Source organism: Eubalaena glacialis, chromosome 3 (genome assembly GCF_028564815.1).
Source record: "Eubalaena glacialis isolate mEubGla1 chromosome 3, mEubGla1.1.hap2.+ XY, whole genome shotgun sequence".
Taxonomy (NCBI): domain Eukaryota; kingdom Metazoa; phylum Chordata; class Mammalia; order Artiodactyla; family Balaenidae; genus Eubalaena; species Eubalaena glacialis.
This window is the reverse complement of record NC_083718.1, coordinates 57,826,917-57,847,498: the sequence shown is the minus strand read 5'-3', so window position 1 is coordinate 57,847,498 and position 20,582 is coordinate 57,826,917. Positions and strand designations below refer to the sequence as shown.

The 20,582-nt window shown below is 34.8% G+C and overlaps 1 protein-coding gene and 1 non-coding gene across 6 annotated transcripts in view; both read right to left on the bottom strand.

The window, feature by feature from the left end:
* The window catches only part of COP1 (COP1 E3 ubiquitin ligase), a 270,583-nt gene that overhangs the window by 35,107 nt on the left and 214,894 nt on the right, over nt 1–20,582 (bottom strand). The window lies entirely within an intron of this gene.
* Nucleotides 4,781–4,921, bottom strand: LOC133089310 (small Cajal body-specific RNA 3). Its single transcript, XR_009700683.1, has one exon. It is a non-coding gene; the product is annotated as a small Cajal body-specific RNA 3 (non-coding RNA).

Sequence of the window (20,582 nt, the reverse complement as noted above, 5' to 3'; positions counted from 1 at the left end):
TCTGAAAGAGAAATTAAGAAAACACTCCCACTTACCGCTGCAACAAAAAGAATAAAATACCTAGGAATAAACCTACCTAAGGAGGCAAAAGACCTGTATGCAGAAAACTATAAGACACTGATGAAAGAAATTAAAGATGATACAAACAGATGGAGAGATATACCATGTTCTTGGATTGGAAGGATCAATACTGTGAAAATGACTATACTACTTAAAGCAATCTACAGATTCAATGCAATCCCTATCAAACTACCAATGGCATTTTTCACATAACTAGAACAAAAAATTTCACAATTTGTATGGAAACACAAAAGACCCCGAACAGCCAAAGCGGTCTTGAGAAAGAAAAACTGAACTGGAGGAATCAGGCTCCCTGACTTCAGACTATACTACAAAGCTACAGTAATCAAGACAGTATGGTACTGGCACAAAAAGAGAAATATAGATTAATGGAATAGGATAGAAAGCCCAGAGATAAACCCACGTACATATGGTCACCTAATTTATGACAAAGGAGGCAAGGATATACAATGGAGAAAAAACAGCCTCTTCAATAAGTGGTGTTGCGAAAACTGGACAGCTACATGTAAAAGAATGAAATTAGAACACTCCTAACATCATACACAAAAATAAACTCAAAATGGATTAAAGACCTAAAGGTAAGGCCAGACACTATAAAACTCTTAGAGGAAAACATAGGCAGAACACTCTATGACATAAATCACAGCAAGATCCTTTTTGACGCACCTCCTAGAGAAATGGAAATAAAAACAAAAGTAAACAAATGGGACCTAATGAAACTTAAAGGCTTTTGTACAGCAAAGGAAACCATAAACAAGATGAAAAGACAACCCTCAGAATGGGAGAAAATATTTGTAAATGAAGCAACTGACAGAGCATTAATCTCCAAAATTTACAAGCAGCTCCTGCAGCTCAATATCAAAAAAACAAACAACCCAATCCAAAAATGGGCCGAAGATCTAAATAGACATTTCTCCAAAGAAGATATACAGATTGCCAACAAACACATGAAAGAATGCTCAACATCACTAATCATTAGAGAAATGCAAATCAAAACTACAATGAAGTATCACCTCACACCAGTCAGAATGGCCATCATCAAAAAATCTACAAACAATAAATGCTGGAGAGGCTGTGGAGCAAAGGGAACCCTCTTGCACTGTTGGTGGGAATGTAAATTGATACAGCCACTATGGAGAACAGTATGGAGGTCCCTTAAAAAACTAAAAATAGAACTACCATACAACCCAGCAATCCCACTACTGGGCATATACCTTGAGAAAACCATAATTCAGAAAGAGTCATGTACCACAATGTTCACTGCAGCACTATTTACAATAGCCAGAACATGGAACAACCTAAGTGTCCATTGACAGATGAATGGATAAGCAAGATGTGGCACATATATACAATGGAATATTACTCAGCCATAAAAAGAAACGAAATTGAGTTATATGTAGGGAGGTGGATGGACCTAGAGTGTGTCATAGAGAGTGAAGTCAGTCAGAAAGAGAAAAACAAATACCGTATGCTAACACATATATATGGAATCTAAAAAAAAAAACAAAAAAGGTTCTGAAGAACCTAGGGGCAGGACAGGAATAAAGATGCAGACGTAGAGAATGGACTTGAGGACAAAGGGAGTGGGAAGGGTAAGCTGGGACAAAGTGAGAGAGTGGCATGGACTTACATATACTACCAAATGTAAAATAGATAGCTAGCTGAAGTAGCCGCATAGCACAGGGAGATGAGCTCAGTGCTTTGTGACCACCTAGAGAGGTGAGATAGGGAGGGTGGGAGGGAGACGCAAGAGGGAGGAGATATGGTGATATATGTATATGTATAGCTGATTCACTTTGTTATAAAGCAGAAACTAACACACCATTGTAAAGCAATTATACTCCAATAAAGATGTTTAAAAAAAAAAACTATCAGAACGAGAAATTAAGAAAACAATTCCATTTACAATTGCATCAAAAAGAATAAAATACTTGGGAATAAATCTAACTAAGGAGGTTTAAAAAAAACAAACAAACCTGTATTTGGAAAACTATAAGACACTGATAAAAGAAACTGAAGATGATACAAACAAATGGAAAAATATACCATGCTCATGGATTAGAGGAATATTGTTAAAATGGCCATACTAACCCAAGGCAATCTACAGATTCAATGCAATTCCTATCAAAATAGCAATGGCATTTTTCACAGAACTAGAACAAAAACTTCTAAAATTTATATGGAAACACAAAAAACTCCAAAGCAATCTTGAGAAAGAAGAACAAAAGCTAGAGGTATCATGCTCCCTGATTTCAAAGTATGCTAGAAAGTTGCAGTATGGTCCTGGCATAAAAACAGATATAGATCAATGGAACAGAATAGAGAGCCCAGAAATAAACCCACACTTATATGGTCAATTATTCTATGACAAAGGAGGGAAGAATATACAATGGGGAAAAGAAAGCCCCTTCAGTAAACAGTGTTGAAAACACTGGACAACTAAATGCAAAAAAATCAAACTGGACAACTTTCTCACACCATACACTCAAAATGGATACAGACTTAAATATAAGAGCTAAAACCATAAAACTTGTGGAAGAAAACATAGGCAGTATGCTCTTTGACTTCAGTCTTAGCAATATTTTTTTGGATATGTCTCCTCAGATGAGGGAAAGAAAAGCAAAAGTAAACAAATGGAACTATATCAAACTAAAAAGCTTTTGCATAGTGAAGGAAACTAGCAACAAAACAAAGTGGCAGCCTACTGAATGGGAGAAGATGTTTGCAAATTATATATCTGATATGGGTTAATATCCAAAATATACAAAGAACTAATACAACTCAACATTGAAAAATAACAATCTGGTTAAAAAATGAGCAGTACACCCGAACTTACATTTTTCCAAAGACGACATAAAAATGGCAAACAGACACATAAAAAGATATAACCACTAGTCATCAGGAAAATGCAAATAAAAGCCACAGTGACATATCACTCCACACCTGTCAGAACAGCTATTATTAAAAAGAGAACAAATAATTGCTGGCAAGGATGTGGAGAAAAGGGAACCCTCCTGCGTCATTGATGGGAATGTAAACTGGTCTAGCCACTATGGAAAACAGTACGGAAAACAGTTCCTCAAAAATATTAACAACTTAACTACCATACGATCTAGCAATTCCACTTCTAAGTATTTTCCTACAGGACACAAAAACACTAATTTGAAAAGATATATGCACCCTCATGTTCACTGCAGCATTATTTACAATAGCAAAGACATGGAAGCAACCTAAGTGCCCATCAATAGATGAATGGATAAAGATGTGGCATGCGCGCGCGCGCGCACACACACACACACACACACACAATGGGATATTACTCAGCCATAAAAAAGAATGAAATCTTGCCATTTGCGACAACATGGATAGATCTAGAGGGTAGTACGCTAAATAAAATAAGTCAGATAGAGAAAGACAAATACTGTATGATTTCCCTTATATGTGAAAGGTAAAAAACAAAACAAAGGAACAAACATAACAAAACAGAAACAGATTAACAGGTAGAGAAAACAAACTGGTGGCTGCCAGAGTGGAGGGGGGTTGGAGGATGAGTGAAACAGGTAAGGGAGATTAAGAGGTACAAACTTCCAGTTATAAAATAAATGAGTCATGGGATTGTAATATTCAGCACAGGAATATAATCAATAATATAATAACTTTGTATGTGACAGATGTTAACTAGACTTATCATGGTGATCATTTTGTAATGTATGAAAATATCAAATCACTATGTTGAACACCTGAAACCAATGTAATATTGTAAGTCAATTATACTTCAATAAAAAAAAAAATTTAACAACAGGCATAGGCACCAACCTATCATAAAAAATCGTACAGCTATACCATTACATATCTGATTGTCCCTGTTTTTAGTATATCCTTGGCCATAAAAGTGCAGAGCAAAAATAACATAAGTGAGTAAAAAATCATGAAATCGTTTATTAAAATGAAGATCAGAGTAGACTAAAGACTTCTAAAGAGCCTAGAAAAATAAGACTACTTATTCAACAATGGTCTAATGCAATAAACGGTCAGAATCAGAAATTTGGGATTTCAGAACCACCACCAAGGATTCTCACACAATTAGTTATAAATAAACCCAGCAATGGCTTACATACCCTGGTGCTGTATATCACACCTCAGTGCATTAGAAATGCCACGGCAGCTCCTCCCCCTGTTCCCGTACCCCTCCCCACAACTTACTGCAGAACACACACGATGAAAAACTAAGATTTCAAATTTAGTACTACGTTAATACTTGGTAGCAAGCTTTTCCCCGGAAACAGTCATTCCTGAAATTTGGTTATAGACTTATAAGATTACATAAACTGTATTTTGGAAAAATCACTTTCTTAATGACAAATCAATTCTTAATGATTCACGGAAGCTAACTCTAAATAGCTTCATATCTAAAATATTGATTGACCTTTACTGATAACCCTGGATTAGTTAAGCCAATGTGGTCCCTCAGAAAAATAATATTTCTGTGTTCATTCTACTTCCTGGTTATAGTTTCCTTAATCAAACAAAAAAATAATAATATCTATTTTGTAGAAACGATAATATACCTCAAAAACTAGTTAAGATGGATGCAGAAGTAACCGCACCTGGTAGTCTGTTAATAATGTAGTACACTTAATCAGTAGAGATAGTAAACAAAATGGCAAGGAAAGCAGTACTTGGAGTGCTGGTTTTAAAGGCTGTATGGAGGGGAACGATCAGACTTAGCCAGCTGTCCTAAGCCAGACAGAGACCTCCATGTTAATGTAGGATCACTGCAATTTGTAGACAAAAGGCATTTTTTCATTTGTCCACATGGTTGGTTCCTGCAGGTTCCATTTTTGCTGTGCTTCATTATTAAGAAGCCTTTTGTTATCCAGTCTTTTCTATACCAACCTCCTGTCTGCATCAAATCCTCATTTTAAATACACTTTATGCATTCAAATAAGCTACAGGAAAAACAAAAACAAAAACCCCCAAAAAACACCATGATTCAGAGAATAGAAAGATTAAAAAGGTACACTTAGCATACAAACTCAAAATGATCCTTATTCAGGAAGAAAAGGTTGTAAAAGCCATGTACAAGAGAAAGAGGATTGAGATACACAAGAATATCACATCATTTTCACGATCCTTCCTTCGTTCCAAATCTTTCCTAAGTCTTCTCCCTTCTCACCAAGCAGCCTAATCAACTTAATTTTCCTTGCAATGCCAGACAACTTCCCTCACGTATCAATACCTCTTGACCTTGGAAGCACTCCTGAATAAAGCTTGAGAACAATGTGCTTGCAATGGCATATCTGACAGGGAAAAATGACTCTTTATTGCTGATTAATATAAACGAGGGTCTCTGAGCATGGAACTATGCATTTCTAAGGGCGCTATTTGCAAAATTCCTCTAGAGTACTCTGGCAAAGCTGTTCCAAGAATTCTGTACTATTTTAGGAATACCATGTAACACAGTAGAAACACCAATTAATTTAAGGAGAACTGGACCTGCATTTTGGTTCTGCCATAGTACTGTCCAACCCTCTTAGAAACTCAATTTCTTCAACTATAAAACAGATAATCTTAAGTACTTCATAGAATTTTTATGAAGACTCAAAGAAAACACAGTAACTTACCTAACCAAAAAAGATCTGGCATATTTTAGGCACCAAACAAATAAGTGGCAGTTTTTCTTATTAAGACGTTGTAACCTAAATTTCTTTACAATTAAAGGGCAGTTTTCTCAAGTATGACTGTACTACTGTATTATTTTCATCACCAGATTTATGATCTTATAAAATTGATTAAAAACATAATGTATGCTCTCCAGATTAAGACTTAAATTTTATCTTAACTGTAACTCTTTCCTAGAAAACGAAGTACCTTTTCTTATGGCAGTTGCTAGTGTTGACATTTTTTGCTCTCAAAGTAGAAGCAAGAAATATAACTAAGGCAACACTAATGAAGTACAACCTTAGAGAAAAATATACTTGAATGACAGCTGGTACAGTACATTCTGTAAGTGCATGAGTACCTGTGAGAAACCAGAAACCAAGGAAATGAAATGGTTAAGAGAGGGATAGAAAAGTAGGGGTTGCGTTGGGACAGGATGAGAGGATTTAGATAAATGGGAGAGAGAGGACAAGGCAATAAAGTTATATAAGGAACAATGATGAGCACAGGTTCAGAGGTAAAAATAGGAATAGGATGGGACAGTGAAGAAAATTTTCTAATAGATGTTTTGTGCTTAAAAAAAAAAACAGAAATAAGGTTGGACAAGTAGCGTTATTCTAGATTCTTGAAAATCTTGAACACAGGCAACACTTTAGATATGATGCCTAAGATCAAATACACAAGGAAAGAGGAATCATTAAAGAAGCAGAGAGAGGGGCTTCCCTGGTGGCGCAGTGGTTGAGAATCTGCCTGCCAATGCAGGGGACATGGGTTCAAGCCCTGGTCTGGGAAGATCCCACATGCCGCGGAGCGACTAGGCCCGTGAGCCACAATTGCTGAGCCTGTGCGTCTGGAGCCTGTGCTCCGCAACAAGAGAGGCCGCGATAGTGAGAGGCCTGCGCACCACGATGAAGAGTGGCCCCCACTTGCCGCAACTAGAGAAAGCCCTCGCACAGAAACGAAGACCCAACATAGCCATAAATAAATAAATAAAATTTAAAAGAATGATGAGTAATTTAAAAAAAAAAAAAAAAAAGCAGAGAGAGGAGTAACAATTAAAAATCACGTCTATGATTATACTTATTTTAAAGGCTGACCTCTTAATTCATTACTACTAAATTTAATTCTGAGCTAACCTTTGAATCAGTTCTTCTATTGTATTTTTTTCTATAATTGGAATTGGATTTTTTAAAGGCTCATATTAAATAATGAGGGCAAAATATAATTTTTTTTACTAGATAAAGGTATCTGAAGTGAAAAAGATAAAATAATTGACAAGTTCAGATAATATATTTATCAAATTTTCCCCTAATTTTTAATGAGGGTCAAATATACAAGTTGGAGTTACATGCAAATATTGAGTTTGAAAGAAACTTTTCTGGATCAATCAAAGGCAATAGTAATAAGCAATGTTTAACTCTATCTGAATTCCTCTGTAAAATGATTAAGGACATAAAGGGATTAGAAGTAATCTATGGGAGTGGGGGTAAAAGAAGAAACAGGAATGAGGAGACGAAACGCAAAAATGAATGAAAAGAGACAAATATAGGAGATATTTGAAAAAAAGTATTGTTTGATGAATAATTAGAAAAAAGATAGGTTGATAAAATCTAATTTGTTAAATTCAATAAATATTTACAAAGCAAATATAAAAAGGGGGAAAAAACTCAAAAACTGATATCTTACAGCACTTTACTACATATGAATTCCATGAGTAGTGTGTTAAAAATGGAGGTTCTGGAGCTTCTGGCTTGGTGATACATGGAAGTGATGAGAAGATGGCTTGCACAGAGAGGGCACGGGAGCCCCATGCCTTACACCCCCACCAATACCTTTCCCTATGCATCTTTTCCACTTGGCTGTTCCTGAGTTGTATCCTTTATCATAAATTGATAAACATTTGGTCAAATTAGGCTGATTAAACGTAAGGATGTGCAGCCTTTTGGGAGATAGATCTTTACCTTTTGGGAGATAGATCTTTGACTTAAAGCTTTGATCAGCTTTAAGATCCTGATTTTCCACAAGCACCAGAAGAATGTTCTAGCCTTTATTTCTGCCACTGAGGAGATCAACAAGAACCCCAGCCTACTACCCAATGCTTCCCTTACAGTTGGTCTTTAGAGCTTCCAAAGTGACCAACTTCCAAAGGAACCTTGGAAAGCCTCCTATGTGGCTCTTGGAAGGGTTTGAGATAGTACCTAACAACTTCTGTGAAATGAAGAACAGGTCTGTGGTGGTCACTGTTAGAAACACTTTAAAAACACTTTTCTTCCCCCTTCCCAGATGAAAACACTATTGGATCTCTATAAATTTCCACAAGGCTGATTATGTAGGGAATGAAAATCTGCTTCTTTCATGTAATTCTAGGCTTTTTAATAAAATGAAAGAGAATTATGCATCCCATAAAAAAAAAACAACAAAAAAAAATGGAGCTTCCTGGGTCTCTCCCTCAAACTCTGGCTTAGTAAGTCTGGGGTTTAGAAATTTGCATTTTTAATACATAACCCAGGTAATTAGTAATTCTGAAGTAGATGATCAGTAGACCATACTTTGAAAAACACTAGTATAGATACTGGAAACTGTCTATAAATGTTGAAGTCAAAGAAAGGAGAAATCTGCATCTTTCTACTTTTGGTCAGGGGGCTGGTGAGAGGGAAGTAGAGAGAAAAGATTTACTTGTTTGTCTGTTTGTTTGTTTTAATTTACTGAGTGCCTATTTACCAGATCCCATGCAAGGCCAACATAATACCAAGATAAATAGGACAAGACTTCTTAACCTATGAAAGCTTTTGAGTTCAATGAGAATGATTATACATGTAAAGGTTATTCATAATACTTTTACAAACCTATATAAATTTATTTGGTTAAAAGATATTATATTCAGTACTGGTATTTGAATTACACAAGTGACTCACAGAAATTCAGAAGTAAAGTTAACTTCCCAAATGGAAATCTATGAGAATTTAAAAGAAATAAAATGGAATGGGAAACAATATTGGGTTGTTACCTATACTAGTGTAGTTTACATACACTAGTAATTGTCTTATTCTTCTCTTTCCTTTCAGTCTCCTATTCCCATATTTTAAACTAGTCCATGAAAGTGTAAAGTACATGAAATCAGCACAACTTCACAGAATACAGTTTTGAACTCTTTGCCTACTTTTTCAAGCGACATTATACCCCCAAAGGGTTCAAGTAAATCTGAGGTAAAGAGTTTTTTGAATAATGAAAATTATTCAAAAAATGTTGACCTTTACTGTATGCAGAGCCACAAGTTCTTGAACATTACACATTTAAAGATATTTACTGTTTATGAAGTGATGGGTAAAAAAAAGATAAGAGCTGTTCTTATAGGGTAACTCTGTAAGATTTAGAGATAAGGAAAAATACAATGGACTTCCTTATGAATCAGGAGCTCCCTGTCACCAAAAGTGTTCAAAAAGTTTGAAGGATACTCCATTAGAAATATGATATAAATCATTTCAACGATGGGCAAAAGGTACGGCTAGATCAATCAAATGGCAGCCATCCACTCAAAGAACGCGCCACTACTTTTGTGGCTACAAAACCCAGCACTGTACTTAAAGGGCTTCCAGTCTAATGACATTACAATATGTAACAAAGAGAGGTGCAGGAAAGGGTAACTAGGCACAGTGAGCAGCAAAGTCAAAGGCACAAAGGTTAAAATCCAAAAAAACAAACTAAAAACTCCATCAGGGGTGTTTGAGGACCTATAAGCAGTTCAGTGTTGCTGAGGTATAAAATAATGTCTATGCACGTGGTAGGTGACCATACTGGAGAGGTACGTGGGGGGCCTGATGAAGGAGGGTGTTGTTAGATGTCACATCAAGAAGCTTAGATTTTATTCTGTAAGCATTGGGACTCCACTGAAGGAGTTTAAGCAGCGCAGGGTAAATGAGCCTGGGACTACTGAGAAGTAACTGCAGGGAATGATGAAAGCCTGAATTAGTGGTGTCAGAGTAGCAGGGGTAGAAATGGATGATGGATTCAAGATATGTTAAAAAGAAAATGAGATCACATTTGTGCTTAGATCACATACCAAAACTTAAGACTCCAGTTTTTAATGGTTATAACTTTGTACTTGAATAAATTTGATTTTGAACTTATAAAATGCCAAAGAATAGGACTGTGCTTAATAAAATTAAAAAAAATCAATCCAACATTTCCTGTGATAGTAAGTCATAGCAATAGCCTATATTATTGGAATTTCTACAGCAGTTCATAAGTAGAATGCCAAATTGGCATGAATGTGTGTCTTCACACCTGTCAGCTGCATAAAATAAATCTGGCAAATTTTTATAGAAACACCCAATATTTGAGATTAAATAATTAAAAAGTTCCTAATGGTTAAGATCAGGTCACATCACAATTTCTGGATAGCCTAAATATTTTCCTCACACTTTTAAAATTCTTGCCTCTGGCTAAATTTATATTGAGACTTTCATTAGAAAACTAATTTTAAATAGATGATTCCATTGCCACTACCAATTCAGATACTGGATTGCCTTTTGTAATTGAGATTACTTTTGTCACTAGACTGAATGATTACATGTGATATGGGGGGGGTGGTGGTTACGGATGGATATATACTATAAATCATATTTTGAAAAAGTAATCATTTCTAAAATGTTACAAGAAATAAAACATCTATTTACTCTTAACATAGTTCTGAAATATGCTGACAATACACAAGTTTAAAGAGCAAGAACAGAAGTCTATGATAACTGATTATTAAAAACCCCTTGTATTTATTTATATCTGTAGACGTCATACGAGTCTTAAAAACTAGAAAGCTGAGCTTAGAGATGGAGAAACCTGGAAACAGTACTGCTCCTGTGCTTACGACAAGAGCTAGACAACCTCAAATTAATGACATTTCTTGAAACTACTAGAGAACTGAGTCACAGGCACAATAAGCTAAAATGAGAAGAAACTGGCAGCTGCGGGGAGAGACAATACCAGAGTATTTGCTTACCTGGCACAGAAATAGTTGGATAAGCCAGTAGGGAGATTAATGTTTAAGAAAATGCTACAGGGTAGCTAGCATGAGCACGTGAGGCCCCTGCTGCTGTAAACAGTGTGTGTATGGGGCAGGGGGGGCGGGCGGTACAATCCTCTTCAAACTTTTCCTCCATGAACCCCACCAGGGAAGACTGGAGAGAATCCTGAGAAACCTCATGTGGTGTTGGCTGGAGGAAGGGACTAGCGACCCTCTCCTAAAACCACCCTGGTGCGCATCTACTATGTCTCTATCATGTCCTACTTGTTTTGAGAGGAATGAAAATGGAACTTTATGTACTTAAACAGAAAAAAGAATCTTACTGAAAAATATGTGTGTAACTGGTCATGCAAAATGTATAGTTACTGTATTTTCTTAACCATTGACCTACTAAGTTTTCCAAGGAAGGATCTTTTGTTTCAAGATTATTACATCAAAAAACTCATGATAATGCAAAGCAGTTAGTAAGGCAATTATGCACACAACAATAAATGATTTTCCATTTACAAAAACAGCAAGTATATAAAAAAGCCAATATATATAAATAGCTCAACATCCTTTTTTGTTACTTTTTACCTATATAACACAAACATTTCATTTCACATTCTTTTTTTTATATTCCCTATAAATACTCGCAGAATCTATCACCAGGCATACTGAATCAACAGACTGTAAGACAGGACACAAATTATAGATACAGTCCTTTTATTTCAAATTCAGATATTTCACTATAAACGATTCTTCCCACAAAGCTCCTGTTAAAAGTTAAAACATGCTTTATATTTATTCAAAGTTATATTAATAACTCTTGGCATAACCCTAGAAAATATACCTTTAAAGATAGCTAATTGAGGTTGAAACTTATTTTCACAAACACATTTAATATCTTAGATGGGAAAAAAAGGTATTTTGAATCTAAAAAAATGATACTGAGATAGGAGGTAGATGGGGCCCTGGGCTGGACAGCTGGAGTTTGTCGAGCGGAGTAAATTGGAGCTTTGTTTTCCCTGACACTCCAAAGACAAAGTTAGGGCCGGAGCTGAGCTCTGCTAGAGTAAAGAGATAATAAGACGACCACATCTATTACCTCCCCAACTGCACATGTGCAGGAAAGCTCCTCAGGGGTCAAAAAGGGAGGGGAACGACCCCATAATAAATGTTGTCAAATCTCCCACAGGCCTCTGCACTGAAATCCATCTTGGCAAAAAGATGTGCATGCATGTTGGAGAGATTTCTAGGGCAGGTCAGGTGTGAAAAAAGAAACAAGATAACTGGCCAAAGGTAAACAAAGACCTGGAAGAACTGCCCTATATAAATGATTTAACCCCTTCTTTACTGTGCTCCTCATTAGGGAGGACACCCACACCCTTTCTCTCTGGGTGTGTATTCCTGCCTTGCTTCTGTCTTAAATAAATAAACTGTTTCTCTGTGTGCTCTCCCGCATGTTATGCTCTGTCTCTAATAGTAAACTTTGTGCCTGTTTTTGCAGTTTTTGCCTCTTTGAGAAATTCAGTTTTCAAATGGGCAAGAGCCGGGGGAACTTTGCTTCCAGCCTCTAACCCCTGGTGGTCTAGTGGCTAGGATTCCTGGTATTTTCAGCCAGGCCACCCAGGTTCAATTTCTGGGCAGGGAACTAAGACCCTGCTTCAAGACCACTTGCTGCTGTCTCTTCGAGATCAATACAAATCAACTTATTCACAAAACATAAACAGACTCACAGATATAGAGAACAAATCTGTGGTTACCAAAGGGGAAGGGAGGGGAGGGTAAATTGGGAATCTGGGTTTAACAGATACACACTACAAACTAGTATATATAAAATAGATAAACAACAAGAACCTACTGCATAGTACAGGGAACTATAGTCAATATCTTGTAATAATCTATAATGGAGAAGAAGCTGAAAAGGAATACACACACACATATATATATATATATATATATATGTATACACACACACACACACACATACATGTATATGTGTAACAATCACTTTGCTATACACCTGAAACATTGTAAATCAACTATATTTCAATACAACTTTTTAAAAAAATAATGTAAACTTCAAAGTGAGGGCAGAAAAAATATTTATAATTTTTAATAATTGGTATTGCTAGTACAATTTAATTCACAGCCCTATCAAGACACTTGCCAGACTACATTTTTTCAGCACTGATTTTTAATTACTAATGTTTTGATCCCTTTTTGGAACCCAATAAAAGCAATAAACTCTCTTTCCAGAAAAATAATTACATGGACATGACAAACTTTTTCATACGCTTTTAGTGGGACCTGAAGATCCTTGTGGGGTGGGTTCCATGAATCCAAAGTGAGTTTTTCATATTCTTTTAGTTTTTCACATGCTTTTACTGGGCCCTGAAGATCCTTGTGGGGTGGGTTCCATGAATCCAAAGTTAAGAGTTTTGTACTAGAGGAACCGAAAAGCCCCAAAGGACCATAAAGAGTAATCAAAAGTGGTAACTGCTAACCTGATATACACATTTGATTTAATAAGGAGCTTTAAGAAAAAAGCTCAGTCCTGGAAAACTAGTCAATTGTATGAACTAACTCAGCACTAGTATGAAGTGTCAGAATTACCACTCATTCTATCCCTTTTAGTATTTCAATATTAACAGAGCAGTGAGAAGGGTGCTAACTCATGAAAATATTTAAAGACTATTAGTTATATGTACAAAATGTGAACACTTCTGCATCAGTGCTTTCATTTTACACATAGGTTAAGTCGTACAATCAAAACTTCAGAGCAACGTTAGAAAGGAAAACAGCATCAATCTATGGTTTTTCCATTTCATAATAATCCTTTAAGATACTAAGTGATTAGAACAGAAACTCTTCATTAGAGGAACATGACAGAAGCAGATGTTATTAAGGTGCAATATAAACTAAAATACAACACTTTCTATTAATCTGTGGCAGTAAGAGTCTATCAGAACATTCACTGATGGTGTGAAGTTGCCAGTTAATGCAAAAAATAATGCAGTAATTACAGTAACAGAAATATCACATTAAGAGTTAATTAGTAAAGAACATAGGAACAAAGGACATTCAAAACATCTGAGAGTTTTTTTTTAATGACTTATATTTATTTTTCTTACCACTGCTATTTGTAAAATATTCATGTGTAAGAGCTATAGTCCTTGGAAGGTGTTGCAATTCACTCAATAAGAATTTCTAAAAATAGTCAAAATTCATTTTTTCTTTGAAAACTGCCTTTAGTAAACTTTTTGCCCCATCTTCTCAACATCAAGAAAGTTTCTATTCTGAGGTGAGTTATGTCCAACTGGCAGAGGATTTCTTTCCTTGGGGTTAAAGGACACCCTGGAATTGGAAGCAGTTATTTCATTTGTGAGTGAGTTTAACAGCTGAATCAAGAGAGAAATAATGCAAACCAAAGAGTTTCTCAGACAGTTTGCTACACATGATGTAAAACAAAGTTTGATTTGTTAGTTGACTTACATATAAACAATATGGTCTTACTATAAGCATATTTGGTCTTACAAATGGCCACTGGGAAACAGAAATCTAGTATACAACTCCTTCAAATTAAACAGGGAAATGAAATTCAAACATGTTAAGTGACTTACCTAAAATGAAAAAAAGCTAATTAATTGCTATAAACCTAGAGGCATCATCCCTTTAATGAAACAGCATATCTTGCCAATTTAACCTCAAACGTATCTTCCAAATTCTTGAACCAAAAGGAAAACCCTGTCAGCGGTGCCTTCCTATTCTAGCCTACGGTTTGCACTTCTGCTAGCACTACCTTTGTGGGGTTTTTTTTAACACAACTAAAACTACAAATACAAAGTTGAAGTCAGTCACTCTTCTACAGTCCTTTACAGTTGCACAGATAAGATTCAAGGTTCTTAACAGAGTCTAGAATGACCCTTAAAAATCACTCCTCCTAATCTACCATTTCTCACTTCATTCCACTTATGCCGTTAAGTACTAGCAGTCTCCAAACACACTGCACTCTTTCATGTTCTCAAGCTTTTGCACATGCTGTTCCCTCTGTCTAGAAATACCTGGAATAGATTTGGATAACTTATGCAAAATAGTAAGCAAGATACTGAAACAGGATACCCAAATGTTAATTTTCCAATTTTTACACATTAATTTATTACCCGTAGTAGCTACCATTTATTTACTATGTGCAAATGTTCCATGTGCATGATCTCATTTGTTTCCTAACAACACTTTAAATACTGTATTTAAATATTCATATTAACCCACTGCAAAAATGAAGAGGTAGACTCAGACGATAAGGAATTTTCCTAAGGTATCATAACTAGTGACAAAACCAAGGTTTATACCTAGAGATCAGATCTCAAAGACTGAGCTACATGAAAATATAAACATATACACATGAATCATCTCTCTTTATCCTACCATCATCTCCCCTCCCCCAAAACCAGTGTTAGCACAGTTAAAGGAAATTGAAGTTTAAAAATTGGTCTTTTTTGGAAATCAAAATAATAATAGATATTAAAAGCTAAAAAAATATCTGAACACTTTGTTCCAGTTTTTTCCCTCCACTTATGGGATTTTATATTACAAATATAATATTACAAGATAAAAGGGGAAAAACAATATGTCTGAAAACAACACAAACTTAGAATTGAGAAAAAATCAGAGGTAGCCTAAGTGTTTCATAATAACAGACAAATAGTAATTGATAGTATATATAAATGCTTTCTATTAATATTATGATGCAAGGTGAGAAAATGCTTAGATGTAGTTAGATGTAAAAAGCTAGATACAAAATATACCTGTACATACTGTAAAACTAAAATTGTAGGCTGAAAACTGAAAGGACAACATCAAAACGTTAACTGCAGTTCTGTTCAGGTGGTAGAATTACAGGTCAAGTTTCCCTATTCTCTATTTTGTAAAAGTTTTGATTAGTGGAGAAATACATAACACTGTGAAGCAAAGATGTTAAGGGCTAAGAAAGGTCATTAGGTTTCTTGAATAAGATATAACTGGATTTGGAGGGTCCAAGTGCTGAAAATAAGTTTCTGCTTGGTCAGACATTACTTTATACATTACAACAGGCTGAGAAGGAAGCTTGTAGTTTTTTTGACTCTACTGATATATAACTTGTATATTTTAACAAGAATAATAAAAGAACACTGCACAGTAATTCAAACGCAAATTGTTCATGCAAAGAACCAAAAAAACCTCATGCTTATTTTAAAAAGTAGTTGCCACTTATCAATTAGAAAGAAACATGGCACCTAAACTGTATGAGAGAATCTCTTCCTAAAGGTTTATTCGCATCTATTCCGAGCCAATAGTTTCACTCTTAACTTAGGTTGATGAAAACCCTTACATCTAAAAAACAGGACGTAAAAAGCTCAAAAGTAACTTACGTTTTTGATAAACCTTATCCAATAGAAAAAATACACCTTCCAACAATTTACTAATATTATCAACAAAACAAAATCTTTCCCCCACATTAGTTGTATTAAATGAGTACGTTTAAAGTTAATGACATTTACACAAAGACTAACAAGAAACCAAAACCCCAAAACCTCCAAGTTATTAACCTTGAACAGTGATCTTTTTCTCCATATCCCTAAAATAATGATTTGGAAAGGATAGAGTGAAAAGGAAAAAGAGAAATAAGTAAAAGCATGCACTAAATATATAGAACAACACACACTGGTCAAAATTAAGTGGTTTTCTTCACTCTACTTCATTAGAGAATGACTGAAAACTGGTTTTTAAAAATGATGAGTACTCTTATGGAGAATGTAAAATCTACAGGGTAACCAGGCTTTTCCCTACCAATAAGACCAGTGAAATCCCCAAAAGGAACCTACAATTTGTTTTGCTATCAATAATTTATCCTTTCCATTACTGAAGGGAAACACAGTTGTCAGATCTTTAAAATCCCACAAAATGTAAAAGGCATAGAATTAAAAGGTCTTAACCCTTTACAAAACAGAAACTTTGAGGAAATGAAAATATTCCTTATAAATAGAGATTCCTTATTGAACTTTGAAGTTCCAAGGCTAACTTATTAATTGGAAGAGGCATAAACCCTCTTATAATTTATTCTTTTCAAAATATAAGATAAAAATGTTTTCAAATGTAAATACTCACATAAATCTCTAGATCAATTATCCATTCTTATTAGTTGACATTTTGGATTAATCTGAACCACTACTGTCTTCCGTTAGTACAAACATCAAGGATTATCATATGAACTACAAATTTGGTTAGTAAAAAATTATAAGGGCTCATGAGTATGATTTGTGAAACTTAAATGACTCTTGGCTGCTAAAAATAGGGATTATATATATTCAGTTACATATTTCAAACTAGACAAAGATATTTAGATACTCTGGCACGAAATAAAGTATTTTAATTCTTATTTACCAGGTGATACTACTACCATACAATCCATAAGGACTTTTTTTGAGAGATAAAATAATTCTTATCAATTTTTTTTAAAAGATAAACTCTTGGGTCTCCTAAAATAAACCAATGTTTGGAATATTGTGAGAAATAAAAATACACTAAAAGAAAAGACAACTACTACTATTTTTCTCTCCCAATCTCTGGAAAGCAACTCACAAAGATATGTGTGGTGAATCACAAAGCCATAGCTCTAGATACTTAGGATTTAAAACAGCAAATTAACAAAATGGAACTGAATCTTGAAGTCAGATTGATGTTTTATACAATCTATCCCTAAAGCTTCCTACTTTCATCAGAGAGTCAAAGATCTTCAAGGCAAATACAAGCATAACTAACTACCTATTTAATTCTCAACAATGTGTAAATACTTTGTCATTAAAACCAAATAATTTAGATTTATCTTCTACCTCATCTTCATTTTTTGGTTGGCTATCACAGTTCAAATAAAGAATCTATATTTTCATCGAAGTTGATCTTTTTATCTACAGAATAAAAAAGGACTAAACAGGCACAAAATTAAATGGCTTCTTTACAGCAATTGTAATAGACTGACTTTTCTACATAATCAAATTATTCCTGTGTTCAGTAGTAATAACTTTTCTACCATTCTGGGAATAGCCAATGCCAAATTCTGATAGCTTTATGTGGAAAAATGCTGCATAAAATGGGATTTAAGATACAACGGAGTAATAAGAGATATGAAAGGCACAAACCCCTGTAGGGATCATATAAATATAGGAGACTGTCATAAGAACCACAGAGATTAATGTGAGACTGTGGAAGTAAAATACAAAAATATATTTCTTTTCCCCAGATAAGATGCAAGTTTGAATTAGCAGGAAACACTTTTCTCTTAAACAGTTGCTGCCCTTGATTAATTCTGCTTTAAGTAATTGTTAAATGTATTTTTACTCTATTAGAAAAGAATAATCACATTTTTTCATATATGCACTTCAGCATATGAAACCAATTCAAGTAGTATTTGTTAAAAATGTTTAAGTCAAGGAAATGATACCCAATATTCATTCTCTTTCCTTTCACTACTGCTACGGAAATTTGTAGGAATTATCAAAAGATAAACATTTAGAAACCAAAGTTAAATTCCTTCCCATCTCAAAATATTTTGGACACTCTTAAGCATGGTGGGATAATAATGAAAATTATTTATAGGTTAATGGCATAATTCAGAATGCACTCTCAAATTAGTGTATTTCTTTTTTCCCTTAAAAACGGTAAAACAAAACCCAAAACCAAGTAGCTTAAAGATCTGTGTCGATTCTATTCTTCAAAATTGGCATACTTCAGGACAAACACTATTTTTAAAGAAGTATTTAACGAGAAAAAAAATTATAAGAACCATTCTAATATAAGTCAAATTCCATTACAGTACATATAAAAATGAAAACAATGAAATATTTAAAATGTCGACCTATAGACCCACTAAATTATCTTGTTGATTTCATTACATTTTCACCATAAAATATTTAATGCAAGAAATGTTTTCACAGGAACTGTCAATACAGTAGTGCACCTTAAGGTTAAGGAACTTAATGAAATTTAGACAAGAGATAAATTACAGGTTTGCTTCAGTTTTCCACAACCTTCTTGTCTCCTCTATTTTCTACTCCCCCACCCCACTCTAGTCTGGACACTAAGGGATGAGTGGGGCACTTAGGAGAAGATGGGAGCCACAGTCTTCCTGGAAGTCAGGGTCCATGCTCAGAATCTTCTTTCCTTCCACGCCCAAGACAGACAAGAGTTCATTCAGATTGGCCCTCTTCCAGTCAGGAAAATTTTCTAAAGTGTTATAAACCATCCGGCTAGAGGGAAGAAGAAAGGAAAGGAAAGATAAAAGAAAAAGAAAGAAACAGAAATGAAGAAAGGAGAGAAGAAAGAAAAAGAAGTTCCTATGTTGTCATCTCAGTGTTCACTGAAGAATTTAGGATAAGAAATAGTTTATAAATGTGGGAAATCAATATATATTAAAGGTAGCTTTTTTTAATTAAAGAAAAGAAAAAAGACCGCATCTTATTCTTTTGTGTGTTTCTTCCTGAAAAGGGTAAGGGAGTAGCAAAATCTAACAGACATTAGGTATTCATAAGTATAATTATCCCCCCTTTAACAGATGCTTGAGAACCATTAATGCCTCTTGGTTATCATGTGTACAAATCTCCAGTGGTAACATTAAGTCATCTGTTTCCAAACTTGACTGTTCACATAATTTTCTATGGAGACCTGGGGAACTTTTCAAAATACAAATCTCTTCTCTCTTCCCCTCCTCCCCCAGAGTACGGACTCAGGGGTCTAAGAAAAGAACTGTTTTGTTATGTATATTTTTTGAAAGATCCCAAGGTGATTCTGATGATCAGTTGGTTTGAGAATCACTGTGATAAATAAATTTTATCATAGATGCCTTCTGCATTTTAATGGACGAAGACTGGCTTTTCACATATATTTTAGCTTCCTTAGTTTAGTGCAATCTGATGCTTTATACACAGTGCTTAGTAAGTCAGAGAGGGATGCCTATCTCTTGGATAAAAGCATATATAAATTGGAAAACAGATATGTAAGTCTTTTTGAGGGAAGACTGAATTGTGAAATAGCACAAATGCAATGGAGAAAGGGAAGGACCAGTAATAAATACCAATTCCTCCATAGGTGCAGGCACTTTAACATTTTTGTTGCTTTTGAAAATATGCAAAAGCCTGGGGGTTATATCCCAAGGACAAAATGGTAATTATGAAATAATTATATAGGTACCCATGAATGTTCATGTCAGGAAAACTACTTTTCTTAAATTGATGTAGTCTTGATATTACCACTGAGTTTTAAGTATTAGAAGTATCTATCACCTCTACTCCAGCATTTCCTTGGTTTCAAAAACCAGTATTTAATTAATCATGCAACAAACAAGATAAAGGACAAGTCTGAAGGATTGTATCATTCATTACAAAAATTATATATTAATGATACATTATGTGCAAACCATCTGCTTAGTGGTAATTTAAAAATGAATGTTACTAATAGCAAACACTTTAACTTTCGCTATAGGTCAAAAACTATTCTAAACCCTTTATGTACATTAACTTATTTTAACATTATAATAACCCTAAAGGGAGGTTATTACTATCATTAGCACTTTGTAGATGAAGAAACTGAAGCACAGTGTACTTAAGGAACTTGAGCAAGGTCACAGAGCTAGTAAGTGGAAAATCTGATTTGAACCTCAGTGGTCTGGCTCCGTAGTCTTTGCTCTTACTCTATACACTATGATGCCTTTTTTCAAGTAGTTTGCAAGCCAGCAGAGGATAGGAGACATGAACACAAATAACAGTACAAGGCAGTGTATTAATTCATTCAGGAAATATTTTTA